Genomic DNA, 20,258 nt, shown 5'->3' with positions numbered 1-20,258 from the left:
TATCCCCGATTTAGTTTTAAGAAACTTCTGAGATGTAATACAAGGTAAGCTTATTCTAGATATGTTCTCGAAGGAAGGCTGGAGGATTTGGCTCAGAAGTTGGACAGACTGAAACAAAGACTGATAAAGTTTGAATATAATGCTCAAAGCAGATTATGGTCACATGCACTTAGGAATGAAATAACTGTTCAATTGGAGAGTAGGGGTGCCGACCTGGGGGCCACTGGTCCATCTAATTTTTAATTTGTTTCTGGCTTTGGAAAAACAATACCCTTTGAGATTTTTGCTTGGTTACTATAGTGTAAGTTCTGCACATTAAAATTCAGAACATAAAAAAAAATCAGAAAATACATCTGTTGTTAAAATACAATAATTTACCAAATTACTCCATGTCTTGAAAGTACTGCAAACTTGTTTAACCTGACATTCATTGGCATTTTTCATAACTATTTAACATAACTACCTAGAAATAATTTTTCTATCATAAACTATATTAGAATAAATTTGAGCAATATATTCATGACACTTTTTAAGAAAATTTTATTCTTTACAAGTATAGGTTTGTCTTCCCCAAATATTTATTATACTATGATGGAAATTTCCCAAAAATATTAACCACTAACTATTCTATATTTTATGTTCACAGGGAAATCTTGATTAAATTATCTAAGAAAGAAATGATGTTAGTTGTGTTTACAATTTTGCTTCGTAGACATTCAGAATCTATATAATTGTTTGACACAAAATATAAATGTCACAGTCAATACTCTACAGTAGGAATTTCATTGAACCTTGTATATGCGTCAGTGTATCAATAGAGGTGTACGTCTTTTCTAAAAGCTATTAAGTTATCTTAACATGGCATCTAAAACAAAAATTAACACTTGATCTGGCTGCTCTCACTTGAAAGTATGATATTCTTCAGCATGTTAAGAGAGCATGTTACTGATGTTAATAATTAGTTTTCAAATTTATTTTCTGCCATTTATGGTTTTAACAGAATAACAAAACAATCAAAGTTTAGGATGATTTAAGGGCAATAAGTAGGTAATGGATGAAATATAAAAGAAGTGAGAAGCATTGGCTTCCACTGCAGAAGATAAGAGATGTACTGAGATACAGCCATAGACACAGTTCACAAAACCTTGGCCTTGTGACTAGCTGTTCCACTGGCCAGAATTTTGTGAACAGTTGTGATGGCTCTATCCCAGTGCCTCTCTTTCAGCTATTGAAGTCAGTGAAGTAGTTAATACAATGGTGAAGCATACCTTTATAATAATTATCTCAGTGCTTGATTAAAGCCTAGAAGCCAAAATGAAACTTAAAGCATACACACAGAAGAGATAGTGTTTCACTGGGTTGAAAAACTGTAACAAAAATACTTCTAGAGTTCTGCAATTGGTGGCCTCATGTACCTATTTTGGATGAGATGTGAAACTTTCCTTCTCTTATATTTTAGTTACATTGTGGAATTATATATACAGATTCAGTCTTACAATGAATGCTTACAGATAAAAGCATTCATTGAAAACTTTGAGATGATACAACAATCATGTGTGCTATAAGAGATATTGTAATATCAATATCTCCATCTTGAATTTCTAGAAGTATCTTTCATAATAATTTACCCACAGTGATGTTCCACGATGATTATGTAAAATACAGAGATCAGGTTTTAAAAATCTCTATTCTTCAAATACAGAGTGACTAAAAATACAGCTCATCAGAGGTGAGTGGGTACTTCTTTCCAGGACCCCTAATCTCCAGTGCCCTAGCAGCTCTTTCCACTAAACATCTAGCAGTGACAGATATGTGGGTTGTAGGTGAGAAATCAACCCTGAAGTGGCTGCAACTTCGTGTATACTCCCATGCCCCCAAGCTGTGAAATTCTCCAGCCTGCTTGGAGGAGGTCCTGACAAAGCTATATGTGAGGGACAGCAAGAATGCCAGATGGCAGTTTGTGAGAAAATCTGGGACCATGGCAGCCAGCCAAAAACAGTGGACTGGAAAAAAAAAAAAAAGGATGATCACCAAGAATATACCACCTCCACTACAAATGAATGGAGGATGAATTACGGCTGTCTTCCTCATACAGGTAAAAATCCTTTGAGTAAGTTTTCACCCATATGTGTAACAAATAAAACAAAAGCTGTAAAAATTTAAACAGTATTTGATTTGTATTGAGCTGATTTATCTTACTATCATTTTCTTTCACTCCATTCGTAGTTAAAAAAAAGCAAGCCCATTGACAAGGAGAGTGTAGGCAAACTTACAAATAAAGTGATGCAGAAACTTTAATTTTATGATGAGAAGTGGATAAGCATGTTTCAAGCCATCACTTTCCACTGGATTTGTGAGTAACAGGGGCATTTGCATTGTATTGATTGCTATTGTGTGCCTTTATCACTTTTATTGTTTGCTGCAATATAGCCCTTTGAAGGTCTGCCAACCCACTGTGGCTTGCTCAAAAGCAGGGCTGAATTTTAATTAAGCTGAGCCAAATAGACACAGAACATTTGAACTTGATTAGACCACTTATCCTGATACACACACAGAGGGCATTCAGCACACTTACTTTAATGACTGACAAAGTCAATTCACATATTTGGTGAAAGTATCAAGGTAAAACCCACCATTTGTCAACATATTCCTCCTACATAAGATTTCTGCTTCTCTATTTTAATCCAATAAACCAGCAAGGAGAATTGAGGGGGTAGGTCGCCAATGAGGATAGGTGTGGCATATCTTGATAACAGTAATATTCTATATTCCCTGGGAAGAAGCAGTATATGAGTTTAGTAATTAGGATTCAACAAGATAGTTCAAGTAAAGAAATGCAAGTGTGTGTGTGTGTGTGTGTGTGTGTATAAATGTGTGTCTGTTCATATGTATTGCTTTCCTTTTTAAATATTTCAACCAAAAGAGAAGTTTACCACAGCATTTAACCCAGATAAGGGAGCAGGCAGGATGTCAGAATTTCATGAATTTTTATTTTTGATACCTCACAAAGAACAAAGCATCCAGGTTTCTGGCTTCAGCAGAAACGTGCCAAAATATGTTTCCACAGTAACTTCTCCCAAAATCAGCCAGTATAATTTTCCCACACAGCATGGAGAACTGAATCTCTGATAGATCCAGGATTCTGCAAGGCAGACTACTGTTAAATTGACTTTGCTGTTAAGTCAGACCAAGTAACCTTCAGGACACTCTTTGAAAACAACTTTCCTAAATAGACTTTCAGACTCTTAACAAAAAACTCACTTTCCCTAAGGAGGCACCGATCATAGGCAATATTTCAAAAGCACATGTACAAAGCAGTTACTCTTTCTATACATGTGTGTCCAGAGTCATGGCTAAACAGATTCTAAAATAGGAATAAGCCAATATCTTCTCAGTGAAAATTCAAAGATAAAGTCTCCAAGCTGAAACAGAACTTTGCATATATATGACCATGCAAATTACATCACGGAGTGGCTCTTCTTTGACAAATCCAAATCACTAAGTCCTTAATAGAATTCTGCACTTTACTTCCCAACATCATAATACCAATTGACTATACTTAATCCTAAGAAAATAATCCTTCCCTTGCGATTAGCAAATTAAAAATTTAGTAAATTTCTAAAGAAAAACGGGTATATTTTTCTGTGCAGGGAAGCAAATTGTGTTTTAAAAAGAAAACAATATAAAATACTCATTTTCAACAACAGCAAGAAAAATGAGCATGTTTCAAATTACTCCCTTGTATGTTATAATTTCACTCTTTATTTCTGTCTACACAAGTGAAGGAAGAACCCAATTTTGTGATGATCCAACCAAAAACACTGATAAATATATTTTTATAAAGAAGTCATGAACTAGAAAGAACAGAGACTTTGAAGCCAAAACATTCTACATTTTAATCCTATCTATGCAACTTTCTAGTTCTATTATGTTCCTCCATTTACTTAACCTCTACTCTATTAGGTATAAAATGGGAAGAAATAACACTTTTGGGGAAAAGACAAAGTATAAGACATATTCCATGTAATTTCTACATAATGCAGTTACGAATTTTTAAATAAATTCTTAATGGGAAAAATTTTAATAGACTTACATGATAGGAAACAAGTTTCTATTCCATAAGATCTAGCATCTAGTTTTTAAAAATACTCGATTAAATCTCATCTTTTAGGCACAACTTTGAGGTTGTTGTAGTGTCAGCAAGTTTTATGTCTTCTTTGATTTTATTTTTCTTCCTCATGTAGCCCACCATCTACCAGCTTATATCTAATGCATTTACAGCCACCTGATGCTAATAGAATATGCATAATAATCTCCATGAGTCTATCCTTCTTAGCATTATCAGCACTGCATTTTTCGATTTCTACTTATTTTCATAAAATGGACAACCTTTTAAAAATGTGCTCGTTAGGTAAAGATGGAAATGTTATTCATACTGAATTGTTAATTGGTATTCAGCACCTACACGGAATAAGCTGAAGTCTTTATTTCACATTTGCTAATCAAAAATTCAGATGTGGTTTACCAAAGACCATTTAAGGATGGCAATATATAACATGTAAAAGGATGGGTTACACTAACATCAAATCTATGAAACCATAAAGAACATCTCTGTGCACATGTGTTATGTAGGATCACTTAGTTTCTAATGGCCATGCGTTAGTATGGCATTCCCATCCTGCTATTCTATTATTCAACCCCATCAATTTCTTAATTACAGTGATCACAATTGATAATTTTATATTTAGGTTATAGATTTTCTTGTTTTCTCTCTGCCTCCTTTAACATTTGTAAGCTCTATATGGGCAAGGACCACCATGTTTTTATTACCAATACAAATAAAATAATTTTAAAACTGCCTAACACTCAGTCAACGCTCAACAAATATTTGTTGACTGTATCCCAAATGAACAAAACCTAAAGTCTAAAGGATAAGCTCCCAATCTAGGGAAGATGAAGGGCATCCTTTTTAAATCTTTTCCCCTGTTAATTACTTTTACATAAAAAGTGATTTGCTCATTGGTTTGTATCATACCCAGTTTATATTTCTTATTCAACTTTTCATCAGATCAAAGAGGTGGAAGAGACCTTGAGATGTTCTTATTGCCTTGAGGTGCTCCTACTACTCAAAGCATTCAATAAGCATTAGCTTTTTTCTTAAACTCTAGAGGCCTCATGAAATTCGTATTAGAAATAATCTTGCCTAGAGGATGAAAAAAGGGTGACATCTAGAAATGATTCTAATATATAGCCCCCAATTTAGCCTTTACAAATATTTATTCTTGTGACGGATAGCAAATCTCTTCTCTGGGGATGAGGATTTTGTGTTTAGTGTGCATGGTCAGGGACCTGTTGATGTGTGGGGATAATGGATAAAGAGACAGATCTTAAAAGGTGTAGAGAAGAGATGAGGATGAGAGAAAGGAAGGATGCCTGAGATATATAGGTAAGTTTGGGGAAAATATTTGGAGGAGAAACAAGAAGAAAGCACTAAAGAAGCATAGTGAGAGGTCTTCAAGGAGAAAGATGTGTGAAAAGGATCCTTAAATATTTTGACACGCTTGCAAAACAGTAAATATCAAAATTATTTTTCAGTGTGTTGTGGTAGTTTCTTATAGGTCGTTTTATGTGGTTGTTTTAATATAGGATTTGTGTTGCTTTGTAGTGTGACACTGGCCTAATAGTGACCACAAGATGACCCAGCCTTGTGTGAATTACAGTCTTAACAGAAGGCTGCAAGTCTCTAAAGTTTTACTGTTCATCCAATATTGCAGACAAATAGCCCCATGTAGCTATTTATAATTAAATTTATAATTTAATTAAAATAAAATTTATAGACAATTTAAAATTCAGCATCAGGTCAGTTACACTAACCACATTTCTGGTGCTCAATGGCCACATGTAGCTAGTTGCTTCCACATTGGAGAGTGCAGATATTGAAAATTTCCATTACTGTAGAAAATTCTATTGAATAGCACTGCTCTAGAACTTTGAGCTTATGTCACACACATGCTATTCCAATGTTTTTGGTCCTATTAGTGATATTAAATATTCAAAGAAAAATATTTTAACATCCTTTGTCCTACCTGAAGTGGTGAATTTAAAATATTGACAATCATGACATATTTGTCATGCCTTCTCTGTAGTTGTTTGTACTTCTCAGAGTTGTTTGTACTTATGTTGTTGAAACCTTTTCAGAAAGATTTTTGGGACATACTTTCATTCCCTCACTATATTAATTGGTTATTTCCAATTAATTCATTCCAGATTATAATTTTTAATCTATTAAATAAGCTGAGAATTTTTTTAAGTATAGTCAAAGCTACTCAGTGGGTAAGATAAATACTAAGAAAATAATGAATACTTGCATTTTACCTTGTGATTTTTGTTTATATCAGAATAATATGATATGGAAATATAACACAGTGTTGACTAAAATATAATAAAAATAGATGGGCAAAAATGCCCCCATGACAAACTCCGATGTTAGCATAAATTGGAAAGCTCTAAACATGTCTGGGACAAGAGGAAGTACATTGTTCCTAGGCTCATGCTACTCCATTATAAATCATAATTCATGAGGGAAGAGAAATCAGCATATGCTTTAGATTAGCGGCAGTGCTAGAGGAATATTGAAAGTAGAAAGACGCAATGATGAACATTTGGATAATTTTAATACTGCTTTAAACAATGGAGGGAGAGTTGTCAGAAGGACTGGGAAAGGGGAAGAGATAAAAATCCTAGGGCCTCTTTGGAGTAGAGTACTCTGATGTCTGTGTACAGGATGGAGAAATTTCCTACATGAACAAGTAGCAGTGGAAGGACAATTGGGGAAATTTTAGTCTGGGAGCCACCTTGGCTCTCCAAGTAATTTAAATAATTCAAATGTGGATAGAGAGATGGACACTTCAGCAAAGTAAATTACAGTCAAGGATCCATCTAGACCAAATGATATATATGTGTATTTCATATTTGGAGAAGTTATTTAATATAGTTAAAACATATTTACATTATATGAAATTATAGTTGAATTCAGGAGTTTTCCTAGCTAAAATGTATTGCTCTCTAGTTAAGAATGATTCATGAGTCTATGGCCATACCACTCTGAACATGACTGGTCTCATCTGATCTCAGAAGCTAAGCAGGGTTGGGCCTGGTTAGTACTTGAATGGGAGAGTGCCTGGGAATACCGGGTGCTGTAGGCTTTTTATTTAAATAAAAATAATAACAAAAGAATGATGCATGATGGTATTGCTGATACGTTTAAGAACTTTGGACAAGAGTATCTAAGCAAAGAACCAGTAAGGTTGATGACACTCGGGTTTAGTGGCAGAAGCACTGATCCTGTGGTCAGATTCAGCACTTACCTTATGATCCAGGATGCAGAATTCAATTTATTGGTGTCTCCCTTTGCCTGTAGGCAACTATGAAATATATCTCAAGCTTTCTCAAAAGCAAAACGTTAAAAATAAATGAAATACATACCCTTGTTTGAATAGAAGCTTCCACAACAGAAAGGTACTAAATGCAAATAGTGTGGTGTTATATTTTGGCTACTGAAGAGCGCCATATGAATAATATTTACTGAGTGCTTCCCATATTCTAAGTGCTTTACATTCAATGACTCAGTTAATCCTCACAAGAACTCCACAAGGAAGGTACTATAATTATCCCCACATTATAAATGAGGAAATTATAAGACTGAACCAAAGTTTTGATTCTAGTGCCCATTGGTGGGTTCCAGAGGAGCTTTCTCACAGATGATTACAGCAAGCTGCCCAGATGACCTAATGTCAAATATAGATATTAGCAAAGAGTTAGGCAGCACCACTGGAAAACAACTGTAAATTCAAACAGGCAATGGATACACAGCACCTACACTGAAAGTGTTGTCTTTAGAACAATGAAACTGAAAGAGAAAACAGACACCTTGCTCTCTCATCATATTTTGTGGCACTGATCAGTTCTGGAGAATAAAATAGAAAAAAAGTACCCTCAAATTGGAGGGATATCTGCTTTATTCCTCAGTTCTTATTTAAGGTACTGGCATATTTTAAGATTTTAATACTCAACTCATATGCATAAATACAATAGGATAAAACAGGGACAGGAGGTAGATGCAAACCCAAAAGCAGCGATGGGAGAGGGGGTATGAACAGTGAGGCAGGCAAAGGTTAAAGGGAGATAAGTAGGGCTTAAAGAGCTGGGGATAATTAGGGATTGAGTTAGGATACTTCAGGATTTGTGAAGAGCATGTACAAAAAGGAGAAAGTGCAGGCTTCTCTTCAGTCCTTCTCCTAACTGCCGTGAATGCCAACTATGAGCCAGGCCCTATTTCAGCATTGGGAAGAAAGGTAGATCTGCATTTTTACCACATTCAGATGGTAAACAGGAAGACAAGGCTGGGAGGAGAAGAGAAAACACAGTATAGACCATCACAAAATACAGATATCTTGCTAAGAAGTGTAAGAGAGGCACAGGTTGTTTGCATTATCTTGCCAAAGGGATGTTAAGGGCCTTGAGGAATAAATCATATCTTCAAACACTTTTAATGCCTTAATATATTTCTTTGCGTATAGCTGGCTATTAGCAAACAATTATTTTAGAGGTAGTATGGCATAATAGAAAAAATATTGGTTCAGGGGTCCTGAAAGAGGACTGTTTCAATTTCCTTCTCTGTGAAAAGAAAAAAACCTAGGAGATTTTTAGATCATTTTAGGATCGTTTTCAGGTGTATTAAGTTAAACTCCATGATTAGCTTATCAGTTATTTAGTATCAATGTTAATAAGGAGTCCTCCTTTGAGGGACACGGCATGATGTGTGAGAAAGTGCACCTGACCTCTTATCAAGGCAGGCCATTAAAAGCCAGAGTCATTCTACCTACAGCATGGGACTAAGCAGAATTTTTTTCTTTTCTTTCTTTCTTTCCTTTTTTTTTTTTTTTTTTTTTTTTTTTTTTTTTTTTTTTGAGACAGGGTCTCACTCTGTCCCTCAGGCTGGAGTGCAGTGGCACAACCATAGCTCACGGCACTCTCAATCTCACAGGCTCAAGTGATCCTCCTGCCTCAGTCTCCTGAGTAGCTGGGACTACAGGCATGCACCACCATGCTCGACTAATTTTTTTTAATTTTTAGTAGAGACATGATCTTGCTATGTTGCCCAGACTGGACTCAAACTCTTGCGCTCAAGAGATCCTCCTGCTTTGACCTCCCAAAGTGCTGGGATTACAGGTGTGAGCAACCGTGTCTGACCTAAGCATAATATTTTATCAGATTTGAGATACTTGACCCTTGAGCCTTAACAGACTTGTTTGTGGAAGTAGGCTAGAAATAAGGAATGTGTATGCTGTACAAAAGAAAAAAAATTAGCCAGGTGACCGATATATGCATTTGTCCTCAACCTAACTGCAAACTCCCTGTTGACAGAAAACTCTTGCTCTGGAATATTTCACTTAAAAAGTCAAATCTACAAACTAATTACAAGCATCATAAATGGACAATGTGGCAGAAGGTGCAGGGAGTAAGATTCAAGATTTACACTAGGCTATTTCAACTCCAAGTTATACATGTTTGACAAAAGAATTATGTAAGAAATTAATATAAAAATGAGGTAGGATAATTTAAACAGATAACACAGACTGATTATAATAAACTTCACACGTTAACAGACGTTTGACTTGATATATAAATATGAGCGGGTAAGAATGGTCAGTAAGATTTAATGGAGTGGGAATATGATCTAGCTTAATCAGCAAAGATGTGCTGGAAAAAACCATCAATTTGAAGAGATGAGAAAACTGGGATGGCAGAGAAATCAGTTTGTTCACATTTGTGAAACAGACTGTGTAAAACACTGGAGGTGAGAGAAGAGAGCTCCAGCCAAGTGACGGAGAAACATTCTATATCAATGAATGAGTCATGGCTCTCCTGAGAGTCAAGATGATTTGCATGTTTGGTGATTGATGTAGATAGAGGTAATAAATCACACTGAGTCTTAGCTAAAAGGCTCTGCCATCTCAGTCATAGAAAGATGAACATTTCTACACTATACCTACAATACTCATTGTTCAAATGCACTACAACTTCAGGAATGATCTGACAACATCCATCAGTCAACTATGATGAACTTGCATCACAGAGAACTCCACCACTGGGGATCATTTACAATTTCATGTGGTAGATTAAGGGCTTCAGGCATTTTTAACTTTGGAAATTTTTAATAGGCTTTTTAAAAAATCAACATACTGCATTTTTTCCCCAGAATACATTGCCATTACCAAAGGGAAAACAAAAAACAACCATCACAACAACAAACTTGTTACACAAGAGATTGAAATACATATTCAGTGTGCTGGTAATTCTTCTGACTCTCTCTTTTCAGAAACATCATTATTTTTCCTTTTGTTTTAGGACTGCTGATTTTGCTATCAGATTAAGGCTAATGTTAAAAGGGAGAGCTAGAGAAGCAAAAAGGTATTCTCCATGGAGAATAATTCTATTACCATTGCTGGACCATTCTTGTAGCTAAGAGTTATATTCTTTCAAGAAGAAAAATTGAATTGGCTCTGCACGAATAGTGACTGGATATTTCAAGTGTAAAAAGCAATGATGATACAATTAGCTTTAGAAACTAGTGAATTACTAATAACCAGAATAAAATGGGGCAAAAAGGAAAATGCTAGTACCTGACTACACTTGAAAGTATATTGAACAAAGTATAAGAAAATTAACATTGTTGCATTGTTCAAAATGTCTAAAGATGGAATCAGTATCTGTGAAAGTAGGAAAATGAGGAGCTATTTAAGTATGGGTGGTATCATCCCCTCACTACCTGAAGATTTTAGCTCCTGCCTGTTACCCTCTCCAACAAATGATGCTTGTCATAACTTCTGGTACTTTAAATGTCTGTTGAAAACAATTCTCTCACCATCTTGCCCTAGTAATTCACTGAACTTTTTGACTCCAGAGACCTTGTCCTCCACCCTGCCTTGGCCACTTGGTTCTGTGGTCATACGATAGATGTTGTTAGAAACTCAGTTATAAACATCACACTTTCTGACCTCCACCTTCTAAGTCTCCAGATGATTCCATCTAGTACCCCATTCCAACAATACTTTGATATTACCAGGCCCTCCAATGCATTCATTCTACTGGCTTTTCACTATTCCTTATGCCCTTCGTGGCATCACTTCTCTTTTTATCAAGCATAAACTCTACAGTGTATTGTAAACACTTTTTTGAATATATCTTTAAATTGCTCTGCTCCCTCTCAAATCTGGTGCCCACTTAATAAATCTTAAACCCCGGTTACCACCAACTCTCCACTCATTCACTGTTCACTCTCATGCTATGGAAACTTCTGGAGGAAAACACATAATCTGACTAGTCACATTTTGAATTCATGAACACTAGATTCAAGTTGGCTCCTAGTATGACTCAGTAATCTTACTCAATCTCAAATTTACCTGAATATTGGGGAATCTTTAAAAAGTACTAAAGCAAGGCATCACCCCAAAATTCTGAGTAAAGTTGTCTTGGTTACAATCTGGCCTCTGGAATTTTTAAATGCTCTCTGAGGTCATTTTAGTATGTAGCAACGTTTGAGAACCTCCAGTCTGAATGGCTATTTTATTCTCTCCCCTTTCCTCACACCTCCAACACCTCCTTCCCCACTCTCAGTCAATGGCCTTGTTTCTCATTTATCTGAGAAAATTGAAGCAATCAGTAAACAGTTGCTCCCTAGCCTCATGTCAACATATCTTCCCATGGGCCTGCGTTGGTGCCCAACACTGTGGATCACCAGTCTTTGTTCCGATGACGGACCCCACCTTGTGTGCTCTAGATCTCATTCCCTCTCACCTACTCAAGGACATGGCTCCAGCAATTAGCTCCACTCTCTCCTGCATCACCAATTTCTTCCTCTCTTCTGGGTCATTCCTGTGTGTATTCTACGCTATTATTTTCCCATCTTAAAAACATCCTCTCTTGACCGTATTTCCGACTTACAGTTTCAGCTCCATTTCTTTGTTCCCCTCAAATGTGAAACTGAAACGCGTTCACTTTTTAACACTTGTTCTCTTACCTGTTTTTTGAGACAGAGTCTCGCTCTGTAGCCCCAGGCTGGAGTGCAATGGCGCGACCTCGGCTCACTGCAACCTCCAACCCCCAGGTCCTGGTTCGAGCAATTCTCCTGTCTCAGCCTCCAGAGTAGCTGGGATTACAGGCATGCATCACCATGCACAGCTAATTTTTGTATTTTTAGTAGAGACAGGGTTTCACTATGTTGGCCAGGCTGGTCTTGAACTCCTGACCTTGTGATCCACCTGCCTTGGCCTCCCAAAGTGCTGACTTGTTCTTACCTCTTATTTCTCTCCTTAATTCTCTCTTAACCCAAATCCCTCTTTCAATTTTGCCTTTCCTCTCAACACCTTTTGAAACTACTCATCAAGGTCACTAAAGGCTGCTGATATGGTTTGGATCTGTGTCCTCACATAAATCTCACGTTCAATTGTAACCCCTGGTGTTGGAGGTCGGGCCTGGTGGAAGTTGACTGGATCATGGGGCAGAGTTCTCATGAATGGGTTAGCACCATCCCCTCTTGGTACTGTATAGTGAGTGAGTTCTTACGAGATCTGGTTGTTCAAAAGTGTGTGGCTCCTCCCCACTCTCTCTCTTGCTCCTGCTCTGACCATGTAAGACAACCTTGTTTGCCCTTGCCTTCTGCCATGATTATAAGCTTCCTGAGGCCTCCCCAGGAGCAGAAGCTGCTATGCTTCCTGTACAGCCTGCAGAACTGTGAACCAATTAAACCTTTTTTCTTTGTAAATTACCCAGTCTCAGGTATTTCTTTATAACAGTGTGAGAATGGACTAATACTGCTACCAAGCTGTTAAATCTAATGGTCAATTCCTCAGTTTCACCTTTGACAAATAAGCAGAATTTGATACAATCAATAATTCTTTCCTCCTGGAAACAGTTTATTTGTTTGGTTTCTTGAACAGGAATCAGCAAATTATAGCCTATGGATCAAATCAAGTCTGCTGCCTCATTTTTAAGTAAAGTTGTATCAGAACATAACCATGTTCATTTGCTTACCTGATATCTATAGCTGTTTTCCTGCTAAAAGAGCAGAGTTGTATTCTTCCAACAGAGACCTTTTGGCCTATGAAGCCTAAAATATTTACTATCTGGCACTTTACAGAAGAAGTTTGCCAGTGATCCCTAACTTCTTCTTGACTTCTATCCTTGTCTTCCTTTCACCTCACTGTTCACTCTCTTTTTAGGCTCTTTAACCAGTTCCTTTTCATCTCCCAAGCCTCTTAATGTGGAAATGCCCCAAGATTCAGTCTTTGGATCTCTTCTTTCCTCTGTTTATACTCACTTCCTGGGTAACTTAATCCAGGCCCATAGCATTAAATTTCATCTTTCCTGGAATGCTTCCTTGAACCCCAGATTTAATGACAAACTGCCTATTTGGAAACTTCACTTTGATGACTAAACATATCTCAAAACTAATTTGTCAAAAACTGAATTCCTGACCTTCCCCCTTATCTGTTCCTTCTGCAGTTTTTCCCATCTCAGTAAATGGCAACTCTATCCTCTCAAAAGCTTAAAACAAAAATCTTGGATTCATACTTGACTCTTTCATATATATATGCTCTCTTAGGAAATTCTCTTATCTTTATCTTCAAAATATATTCACAACCCACCACCTGTCATTATCTCTACTGCTACCATCATAAACCAAGTCATCATCATTTCTGGCCTGAACTATTTCAATGGATTCATAACTGGTCTCCCTGTTCTTTCCCTAGTTCCTATCCTTAATCTTCTGTGCCAACCTTCTTTCATTTCATTCTCAATATAAAAGCCAGAGTTATCCTTTCAAAATATTAAGTTAGATGACATTAAGCCTTTTTCAAAACCTTCCATTCACATCCCATTTTACTCATATTAACTATCAATCTTTTAACTTACAAGACATTACATGATTTTTATGAACTTGTCTTCTTTTTCTCCTCCATTCTTTACTGTGCTCCAGCCACTTTGGCCTCTGAGCTCTTCTTTGAACATGACATACGTGTTCATTTCTCTTGTTGTTTGCATTTGCTGTTACATTTGGGATGCTCTTCCCTGAGACATCCTAATACCTCAATCCTTTATCTCCTTCCCCTCTTTCTCAAATATCACCTATTCAGCAGAGTCTTCCTTGCCCATCCTATTTAAAACTGCAAGTTCCTCTCAGTATTGTATATTCTACCTTCCTGCTTTATCTTTCTCTAAAACATTTATCACCATGTAAGATATTTCATATATTTATCTTACTTACTGTATATCTCTTTACATTAGAAAACATTTTCCATGAGGGTAGGATTGTTATATGCTCTATTTACTGCGGGATCCCTGGTTAGGAGAAGAGACTTCATAGGTGTTCAGGAGCATGAGCAGATTGAATGAACACTTGGAGTTGAAAGAAAACAATTAGAAAGTTGCTCAATTTTTTTACTTCTAATTTTCCTTCAGCAAATTCCCAAAGAAACATGTATCCTAGTTTTTCAGCCCAATTGAAATATTAATTGTTTCCACATTTGTACCAGGTTTTGTACTAGAGCTAAGGAATCCCAGATTGACTTAGATCAACATTGTTTAATGTGATAGGACAGTTAAAGTGCTATAAGTGCCAGAAAATGTTCAATCTACAGAGTTGAAAGATGGTATCACAGAGAGGGCAAGCATTTGCTATCTTCAAAGATCATCCAGCATTTCCCAGGATAAACAAGAGGTGCAGAAGGGGCAGGGAGTACACTGATAGAGGGAATATAATAAGACAGAAGTATGAAACAAGTATTCACCACAATACTTCTATACAGCTGAATCATATGGTGATTTTGAAAAAAAGAACAAATCACGGGGTATGAGTCTGAAGAGATAAGCATTGGCCAGATGACTTTGTATTAAAAATTTTAGGAGTAGGGACATAATAATTTACTTGAATGCAAGTTGACTTGACATTTATAATTGAATATCTTCAAATAAACCACACTTTGAGTCAATATGAAAAACTTCCATGTTCCACTTAGCATGCATTTAAAATGTGTGTGCACATTCCATTTATATCTATACATATCCTTAGGCCAGTAACCTCCATCTCCTTATATTCCACTCTATATAAACACACTGTAACTATATTACATTACATACAGAAGATTCCAGAAGATGATAATTGTCCACTTTTCAACTAACCAAAATTTAGGGAAGAGAGGCAAAAAGTACAAAAAGTACAGGAGTAGGACACCTGGGAGTTCCAGGACTGAGCTGGCCATTTATGAGCCAAATGGCGTAGATCAAGACTCTTAATCCCTGCACATGTTAGTCTATTCATCTATAAAGGAAAATAATACCAGCCCTCACAGGGATTGCTCTAAGGATTTTAGGAGGTAATGGGAAATATACATTAAAATATAAATGCTATAAAAAGATATTATCAGTAGGAATAGTAACAGTAGTAAAGGAAACCTTAATTCAAGATTTATGCATATCAGATTAACAGAGGTTTCTTTAGCCAAAACTCGGAGTTCAATTTTTATAACTCTGTCAAAACTTCAAGAATGGAGATATACATGAAAGTCATGACAATAACTTCAGTGTTTATTTTCCTTAAGTTTTTAATTTGGCAAATATTTATTGAAAACTCAATAATTAAACAACAAAAATTGGACGTTTAGCAAAGGTCATATAATGTCCTATGCTTATTTTAATTATCTCATTTAATTGTCACCAAATACCTATAAGGGAAATACTATTATTTACATTTTTCATATGTCAAAGAGAAAACTCAGATAGTTACTGTAACTTGCAGGGCATCACACAGCAAGTATGGGGGAAGCCAGGAGTCACATCCAGGTTTAATCCAGTGCCAGCATCTGTAACCACTACATCAGTTTATTCTGAGCCCTTGGTCCCCCTCTGCAGGCCCGTAGTAGACCCTTAAGAAATTTGTTTGAGCAAAATTATATGATTAAACTCACTAATAGCACAACTAAAACAAACGCATAATCTCCAAAGAGGTCTCCTTTAACTTTTCAAAATTAATGTTCTAATTGAGTCCTAGGCTAGATCATAAACCAAAGGATACACTATGAATTTCTCAAGAACAGGGAAAGCACGTGGTTTATCTTAGCTAAACACTTTGCAAATAGTGAGTACACAAAATAGGTTTTAAATGAATGAAGCAGAGGCTAACCATAACAGAGCTATGGTTTAGATACAAGAGCTTTAAAAGCACTCACAGTTACTACATCAGTATGTGGAAAGACACCTGGGCTGATGGGCTCTGAAAAATTACAGAGAATCATTAAATTTACAAGTTTAATATCTGTAATAAACAAAGAAATATCCAAACACAGAGTTATCATAAGTGTAGAATAGAAGAAAACTAAAGAAGAACCGTGAGTCCAGCTGACAAATTAACCTAATCAGTCAGAGAAAGTCCAATCAAACATATCTATCCTACCTAAGGCCAAAATTAAGGTATTCTTTACAGCCAAGATGATAAGTTATATTGGAAAATCATGAAATATGGAGCTGTGGTGTTTGGGCAGGAAATAAATCTTAAGAATAACCAATTCTGAAAATGTGGCACATATACACCATGGAATACTATGCAGCCATAAAAAATGATGAGTTCATATCCTTTGTAGGGACATGGATGAAATTGGAAACCATCATTCTCAGTAAACTATCGCAAGAACAAAAAACCAAACACCGCATATTCTCACTCATAGGTGGGAATTGAACAATGAGATCACATGGACACAGGAAGGGGAATATCATACTCTGGGGACTGTGGTGGGGAGGGGGGAGGGGGGAGGGATAGCATTGGGAGATATACCTAATGCTAGATGACGAGTTAGTGGGTGCAGCACACCAGCATGGCACATGTATACATATGTAACTAACCTGCACAATGTGCACATGTACCCTAAAACTTAAAGTATAATAAAAAATAAATAAAATAAAAAAATAAAAAATAAATAAAAAAAAAAAAGAATAACCAATTCTCAACTATTCCAACACGTGCAAAATTGCACTATTAATTAACATGAAGATACTTTTGGCTTAACTTTCAAAAGTTACTTACAAAAACTAATGGTGTGTGCCATTGCCATAATGCATTGGTTTGAGATGGGTAGAGAATTCACTCATTCAATACGTATGAGCATGTTTGATGGGACAATCACTGTGTCATAAACAACAAAGTAAGAAGAAAAGTGCTCTGTTTTCAAGCAGTCATGGTGACTTATGGATACACAAATAAATAACTACAAAAATGAGATTGGTGCAGCAATAGAAGTATGTATCACACGCTCTGGAAATATTGCATAGGTAAGGGGAAAACTCAATAGGTTAAAAGAGACTTCAGAGAAGAAGAGACATTTGCACAGAACCTGGAGAGATTACTAGATGTTATCTAAATGAAAATTACTAAAGATCAAGGAAACAACAGCAGGAAGGGCATGACCAACAGGATGAGGATGGGAAAAAGTATGAGAGATTTAAATCATGGCGGGTGGGTAAAGCTAAATATGTATAAGATGTACGAGAAGGTGAGACTGGTAGTTGCTGAATCTATAAAGGTGAAATGGGTCAGGTTTAAACAGAACCATGGTGTAATGGAAAATGCCCGAACTCTGCAGTCACAGCACATGTTTTTGTTTTTTTGTTGTTGATGTTGTTGTTTTGTTTTTTGAGACAGAGTCTTGCTCTGTTGCCCAGGCTGGAGGGCAGTGGCACGATCTCGGCTCACTGCAAGCTCCGCCTCCTAGGTTCACGCCATTCTCCTGCCTCAGCCTCCCAAGTAGCTGGGACTACAGGCACCCGCCACCATGCCCGGCTAATTTTTTTGTATTTTTAGTGGAGACGGGGTTTCACTGTATTAGCCAGGATGGTCTTGATCTCCTGACCTCGTGATCCGCCTGCCTCAGCCTCCCAAAGTGCTGGGATTACAGGTGTGAGCCACCGCGCCCGACCCACAGCACATGTTTTGAATTTTAGTTCTGTCTCTTACACCAGCTCCTTGAACTTGGAAAGATCTTTAATCTTTCTGTATATCAAGGTCTTCTGCTGCAAAGCAAGACATAACAATACCCTATCTTCAAAGGTCAGTTTGGGAGTTGGAGATACTCATGTTTTATGTCTAGCAATGTAAGTTTCTTAATAAATGATAATAATAATTATTATTGTTTCAAATTCATGCCAAAAAGTTTGGATTTCATGGGTAGGCAATGAAGAGATCTGGACTGCTTTTAAATAAGGAAGTCAATATAAGTGATGAACACGGGAAAATAATAGAGAAGCCAGTTCAGATGAAAATACAGTTCAGATTACAACAGTTCAGATGAAAATACAGGTATCTTTGAAATAAGTTACCGGCAGTAGGCATAAAAGAAGGAAGTAAATAAGATATAATTTGGTGGTGGCCATGACAGGATGTGGTGACCAATTAGATCTGAGGCTAGAAAGTTAATTATGTTGATTAGGGTTTCTGGAAAAAAATTAAAACCTTAAACTGTTACAGAAATACACACACACACACACACACATACACAATTTTCAGAGTTATTTGTTTTCTGTCTCCACCCATGTTGGCAGCCCCGTGTATGACCTCCCTCTCATCCCCAAATGCAGATGGGTCCACTTAAATCCTATGCTAAATCCAATGCTAAAACTTTCGATTCTCCTTACCTTCCTCTTGAACACACACACTCTCTCACGTACGTCTCATTGATCGTTCTGCCAAATCCTAGGTTACATTTTTCTTCTAAGCTTAAAAGATTAATGAATTCTTCCAAGACTAATGAGCTCGATAAAAGAGAGATCTAGTATTGCTCAATAATTTGGTACTCTACCCATGTATTAGTGAGAAAACACAGCCATGCAGTGATTATTGCTAATGATATCATGGTGCCTGAGCACCTGCAGTCCTTGTCTTGCTCTTGTAGGTCATTGGGATTTATAGATTATCTGCTAGAGATTACAAAGGAGAACCTTGAGTGGCAATGGCATCACACTCCCTTTGACTCCAAGGAACAGCTTCATCAAGAATTCTGAGCTTGCTTTGCCAAAACTGTTTCTTCTTTTTTCATCCATATATTTTAAGACTATAAACAAAAATCATTCAGAATTTTCCAATTACTAATACATTATGACAATTTTATAGGTAATTTAGAAGTTTCAATGGGGTAGGGGAAAAACATCTTATCTTCTCATGATGGTTTTCCTTTGGTAGAACAATACGGTTCTGTAGTTGGCAGTTGTTAGTTACTGAGATGGTTGTGAAACAGGTAATCCATCATACCCTGGCCAAGGAAACAAGTAAAACCTATGTCTTAAGTGATTTTTCAAAATCAGGGAAAGCAGTGTGGCTTAACTACACTGAAAATTCTACACTTCTCTTTCCCTTTTGATTTGTTTTTCATGAGACTGGATATGCAAGGTAGTTGAATATATATATATACTACATATAAATATTCTACATGTGCTTTTTTAGACTGGTATTATGTGGCTGAAAAACAATAAAAATTATATATATAAGGGTTTTCATAAATTATGGCAAGATATGCTTTTTAAGAACTTACATATATATTTTAAGTTAGGGTTTTCTTTCTGTTTTATTAAAGCCTATAGCACGCAGTATTCCCAGGTGGTCTCACATCCAAGTACTAACCAGGCCGAACTCTGCTTAGCTTAAAAAGTTAGTTTTTTTAAAAAGGATAAATTTTTGTAGAAAATTATTTCAAGAGTTTCTAACTTCAATGCTGTTGTTGCTTTTTGTTTCACATTCACAAAGCTTATATAAGCAAAATGGTATTATTCATTATTGTGATACTCCAACGTAATTATATGTAAAGATTTATTAGGGAGTTACAAACTTATGAATCATAGAAGTTAAGAACAGTTAGAACATCCAATTGACACAATTGGAACTTATTTCTTCTAGTATGATTGACATGATAACTGATACAAAGTATACACTCTTCAATATTTGTTCAATGAATTAATGTTTGTTAAATAAAGAATCTGTTCTTTGTGTACCCATTTTGTTCATTTCTAAATCCTTATAAAAAAGTGAAACTTGCTTACATAGTTTAGAATTTTATGTCAAAATAAAGATGTAAAAGTTTTGGCTGGGCGCAGTGGCTCACGCCTGTAATCCCAGCACTTAGGGAAGCCAAGATAGGTGGATCACCTGAGGTCAG

The 20,258-nt window shown here is 36.4% G+C and overlaps 1 protein-coding gene and 1 pseudogene across 1 annotated transcript in view; one reads left to right on the top strand and one right to left on the bottom strand.

Moving 5' to 3' along the window:
- IL1RAPL1 (interleukin 1 receptor accessory protein like 1) overlaps nucleotides 1–20,258 on the bottom strand; it is a 1,371,738-nt gene that overhangs the window by 967,951 nt on the left and 383,529 nt on the right. The gene's annotated exons all lie outside the window — the stretch shown is intronic.
- On the top strand, nucleotides 7,087–7,205 carry LOC112438635 (5S ribosomal RNA; annotated as a pseudogene).

Source organism: Pan paniscus, chromosome X, assembly GCF_029289425.2.
Source record: "Pan paniscus chromosome X, NHGRI_mPanPan1-v2.0_pri, whole genome shotgun sequence".
NCBI classification, from domain to species: Eukaryota; Metazoa; Chordata; class Mammalia; order Primates; family Hominidae; genus Pan; species Pan paniscus.
The sequence above is the reverse complement of the archived record's forward strand: the minus strand, read 5'-3'. Positions and strand labels throughout refer to the sequence as shown.